Source organism: Hypanus sabinus, unplaced genomic scaffold (assembly GCF_030144855.1).
Source record: "Hypanus sabinus isolate sHypSab1 unplaced genomic scaffold, sHypSab1.hap1 scaffold_325, whole genome shotgun sequence".
Classification (NCBI taxonomy): Eukaryota; Metazoa; Chordata; class Chondrichthyes; order Myliobatiformes; family Dasyatidae; genus Hypanus; species Hypanus sabinus.
In genome coordinates, this window is record NW_026781232.1 from 310,227 (window position 1) to 315,960 (window position 5,734).

The following is a 5,734-nucleotide window of genomic DNA, read 5'->3' on the forward strand; positions in this document are numbered from 1 at the left end:
GGAGCAGATTCTGTACATGGGAGAATATATTCTGTTAAATTATGCCAGCATTTCCCAGAGACAAACGTGTTGGTGGTTGCGCTCATAACTCACAGAACAGCGAGTGGCAGCCTGAACAGCCAATTGTATTCCTACAGCTAATTGAACTCCACAATATTTCAAAATCTAACTGTTCCTCAGGTGGATTCAACAGCGGCTTTGTCCGTCACTATGGTTTAAAAGTCCACAGCACGGGCAGGAAATTCTATTCATATACATTTGAAGAAATGTAATAGGGGCATTTATATATATATACACACACACACACACACACACACACACACACACACACACACACACACACACACACACCACAAGATGTGGGAAGATGGTTTAAGAGATGGAGGGAACCGTGCACAGCTCTGAGCTTCATGTTATTGGAAATAAACATTATAGTGGGAAGCTGATTAAAATGAGGTAAACACTGATGTGGTCCAGGGCTGATGAAGAACTACACAGCTTGTCGGTACAGCGAGTACATTTCATATCTGGTGGCACATAGTGGGACGTGTTGGGGTGGTTTTGGTGTCTGACCGACCAAAGTGGATCTGCTGAATATATATTAAAAAATCAATGACGTTAATTGAAAGTCTGCAGAAGGAAACTGGGAAGGTTCTCATGTGTCCCTGGATCACGTCCACACTGAGGGGAAACCGGTTCTACTTGCAGAGGAAACAGCAGGCGTGATTGTGAAAAGTGCCGAAAATGCTGGAAACATCGATTCCGGAATGCTTGTGGGAAGAGAGCCACAGTGAAAGTTTCAGGTTGGAAAATGGGAACAGTCGTGACCATTGACAATACAACTGTGGAAAAGTTGTAAACAGAGCCGCTGACTGCTCACTTACTGGTCTCGTTGCACATTTTGGTAAAATTACGCAGAAGGATCTAAGTGAGCTAATGCCAATAGTATTAATGTGTTTGTGTTACATGCCGACAGCTTTTGGACCCGAGACACCGGTGATGTAATTTGTTGGTTCAATAGCAGAATCAAAGGTGGGACTCCGTTACTGCAGATTGATCCCCTGTATAAATCATAGTTTGTTGCTGTATTCAGCCCAGAGTGTCTTGCCGAGCTGTGGAATTCAGGACAATAGCGTTCACTGCGTCACTCAAGTGGGATATACAGTAATGTGGCGGATAGAAGACATTTACTACCCTGTTATTTCAGCCGTTGGAATTCCCGGTAAGTCGCTATCACATCTGCAAACAGCAGAAACTGAGAGTTAATTCTGATATTCGGAAGTGTTTCTCTAGCTACGTGCTTCCACAGTTACCTGCCGTGTCCCCGTATTTCTGCCGTGGGCGGAACGCGCTGACAATATTACTCCCATTGCTTTGGAAGCGGGTCTAATGGAGCCGAGATGCTGCCTTTGACTGAATTCCTCTCTCCTGATTGGATATCATGGAATAATTGTGAATCGAAATGTCTGCACAGGAGGACACGGGCTATACTACATCTGTGAGAACCAGCCGTCCTTCTTTTACGTCCGTATAAATCGTCTGTGAATTGCGCGGCTTGGTTATGGAGCAGAGAGAATAGCTCATTTATTTCCGAAATGTGAGTAGAGGGAACTGCAGGTGTGGATTTAATTTCATTCCTGTGCTGTTCAGAGCCAGTGATGCTGTATTGAATGTCCATCCTTTACTGCACCCGAGGAAGAATTTAAGCAGCTCTCCTCTCGTCGGCTTACGAATTCATTTTGATTTAACACTATTACAAAATTCGCGCAAGTTCTCTTCCACGCCGATAATACATGGCTTCTTATGTACTGGGGATTCTACGCTGTGAGCCAGAAAAAAAACCCCACAAAATCTAATCTAATTCTATCACACGGCTGCTCCGTTACCCTGACTAGTCAGTAATTTCTCTGTTTCTTTTCTTCTATTTTGCAGTTAACCAGTTGGCGATTGCTATCTTCTCCCGAGGTAAGCGCGGTCTCTCCAAATGTCTCAGACGGAACCTGCTGGGAATGGCAGCGGCCGATCTCCTGGTCGTTATCTCTGACCCTCTGCTGAAGTGGAAGGTTATGAAATACTTCTGGTCTTCCTTCCTCCATCGAACTCCCGTTTACAAGTTCGTCCCTTGCTTCCTTTGAGCAAGCACCTGAATCTCTGTCTGGCTGACAGTCGCCTTCACCAATGACAGTGTTGTGGTCATTTGTTGTGAAAAGTTGAAAAGAAAATATTGCATCGAATGAACGGTTGTTATAGTCATAGGCACTGTGAGTGTTCTGGGCTGTTTAGAATTAATCCCTTTCTACTTTACATTAGATCCGTTGGTGCTAGTTAACGGAGTTTCCTATGGCTGTTTGACCAGTGCGAGATTCGTGGGTCGCCCTCGTGGGTCGCACTCAGATGATTCACCGTATTTTCATTCCTTGTCTCCCGTTTATTCTGATTTTATTGTTCAATGCTCTGACAGTTAGACGGATTTTTTCCGCCAATAAAATCCGGATGGTGCTCCCCGGCAGCGACGGAAAAGATGACAAGGACCCGGAAATGGAGAACCGAATGAAATCCGTCGTTTTACTATTCAGTATAACCGGTAGTTTTATATTTCTGTGGTTAACACTGGTGGTTTTTTGATATCTACGTACTGATTGCAAATATCCCTCGTTACAGGGACGCGGATCCGACTTATATCGCAGTATCCACGGCGACGATGCTGCAGATCCTCAGCTCCTGCACCAACACATGTATTTACTCAGAGCAATTTCAGAGAGGAGCTGCAGAACGCGGTGAAACACCCACTGAAACTGTTAACCAAATTCCTTAAATCGTAGATCGGCTTGCTGATTTCTGCAGGTGTTGTGTCAAACACCATGTTTCCTTCATAATTTATCCACTTGCCGATACGGTATGCAGAACCACGGGTAACAACTGAGCGCTCGGAAATACGCGTGCATTTTGTGATGATATATTTCACTCGCTGCTTACCCAGTACAGGTGAAATGTGTCGTTCATCGAACGTGTAATATGTAATGGTCACCTCAGCAGTAATTCACCCCGATGAAGGGTCTATAGTCGGGTCACGCCGGTTTTATTGTAATAACGTCCATTACATCTGACAGCGATTTAATCCGGGTTGGTCCAGTTAGGAAAAATCCTCTCCATTTCTACATTCTCTCCATTGTTTCTGATTCATTCTTTTTAGTGATGCTCACGGTGTTTTACTCTCAATATCTTTCACGTTGTCCTCGTTTACTCCTTCCCCCACGTCCAGTTCTCATCAAAATTTAATCTCATTGCAGACTAGTGAGTTTCATCGTGAGGGAAGATGATCGGGCTGAAACAGAGCGTGTATATTTTTCTTTTTTTTTACTCTATCTCCATCTCCGACCTGCTCCCTCGTTGTCCCTGCATATCTCCCACGCCTTTATCTCTGTTCATGTCCCAAGGCCTCGTGACAATCTGTTTCTTTCCTTCACCATCTATACTCTGTTTCTCTCTGACCACACGTCCGGTTCCCTACAGAAAAAAATCTCATTCGGGAATATATATTTCTATTGATGATAAGTGCACGCTGAAATTTAATAAACTTCCAGAGCAACTGCAAAAAGTTATTTGTTTTGTTTCTCTCCCGAACGAACTGAGTTCTATCTGGAAGTTTTGCCGATGTTTGAAAAATAAAAGAATGATACTGGAAATCCGAATTAAAATTGCTTTTAATGATGTTGCACTACTTTCTGACGGAACATTACTCACACTGTTGCATTTCCAGTTCCGTCTCACTGCTGTCTGTCCTGCAACCGATTAGCGGTACACAACACTGGTGATTCTCCTCGCCCGGGGCTGACAGAAGTAAGAGTTGACACGACCGATATCTTTTCGAACGCACAATAGATTTATGCACCTCGCGCCAGTTACTACTAACTCGACGCTTTGTTATAAATAATGTTTCTAGTGAAACTTAAGGATTATACTTAAGGTGCAATGTAAATACATCAGATGTTTGCATGTCAGGATAAGCTGTCGTTGGTTAACATCTTACTCCAGGTGTATTTTCAATTCCGTGTATGGCAGCGCAGAGTTGCTCAGTAAGTCTATTCCATCATACTTCAGGGAAACGGGAAATAACGTCAGTTATGTTGTCTCCTGTTGTTTGACTGCACCTGGATCCCTCTCCAAAATCAATATGCTGACAGACTAGCCCACAACGGCAGCCGAGCTTGTCCCTTTAACCACGTGCCCATGGTAGCGTTACATCCATTATTATCGTTTTCACCTCTATTCCTCTGCAAAATTGAACCGCGCTTTGTCCTGCAGGCGAAGTGGGTTCCACGGACGGCATTTCAGAACATCCGGACATTTCCAGTCAAGGGCTTACAAATTTCAACAATTTGTCCAATAGCCCGAACTTCACACGGGGTCTATAGCCCAATTACCGTGGTGATGCCAATATATATATATATTTGGATATGATGCAACAGAATCGACTTCTGAATTCGCTACTCTTTATTTCTCCCCGTTTCCTGTTCGAATACGCAAATTAAAGTCATGTACCGTTTTGAGACCCCTCGATGTTTCGGAATCGACCCTAGAAATGGCCTCATCTTTCCTTCGATAGTTATTTGACTTGCCATTTGTCACCCTCCTGCCCCTCTGCTTCGTTTGCCTGAGCGTTATCAGGCGGGTTTGGGATGTTTGATTTTGTTGTATGGCTTCTGCTAACATTAAAACTTTGTCCAGACCTGATTCGGGCCTGAGCTCAGGCTGTCTAGGTGAGGATATAGACATTGAGACGCATCCCCTTTCTTTTTTTTGGACATCGTTTGGTCAGTCAGTCTATTTTTGTTGTTGTTGTTGTTCTGGAGGTTGATATCACTTATACCTCCAGAATTTATTGAACTCAAGTCAAGTTTACTCTCGTTTAACTACACACATGCTCACCGACAAACGAGACAACGATTCGTCGACCCAGAGTGTAGGGTACAGCAGCACACGCAACAGACAAACACTTATGAAAGCAAGAACATCCTCTGGTGAACTACGCACAAACAAACAAAGTGCATAAATCAAAACACATTACTGCATTATAAAATCATAATCCTACGTAGGATCTCCGTCTCCACTACCAGTTTCTTGTTTAAACTATTTGACTTTCTTTAACTAAAAAGACTCCAATAGGACCACCGTCCTTGTGTCCAACCACACAAACCACTAGTAAAACGAATCACATATCTAGTGCAGCATATCCACTTTTCAACCAGACCCTATCAGGAGGGAGATTAGCGGCACCAATGGAACTTCCAGGGATTTTGTTACTCGATCAACTTTCGGGTTCTTCCTTCTCGTTTTCTTCTCTACCTTCACAGCGAAGACTCTCCCCGCATTCCTGATCAACGTCACTGTTGCTACTTCCCATCCTTCTTCAATCTACTGACCTGGTTCTGCAAAGGAAAGACAGTCAGTCGCAAGCAGAAGCACGAACGAAATTTCGTTCTGTTCACTTCTTGCAGTCTGATTTCTATCTATTGGTTTTGCTTACTTATCGGATAACATCTTGGGTGCGACTAGGATCCTTATTTCACACAATACTTCACGCAATACTGCTGTCTCTCCTACTTGGTTCCGCCGATCCCATCCTTGCTGCCTGGTGATGGGCCAGGTTCTGTAGGCACAAAACGGAACACCCAACGGGTGGCGAACTCGAATGTGCCTCTGAGACATAGTTACTCCATCGTTTCAATCCCGT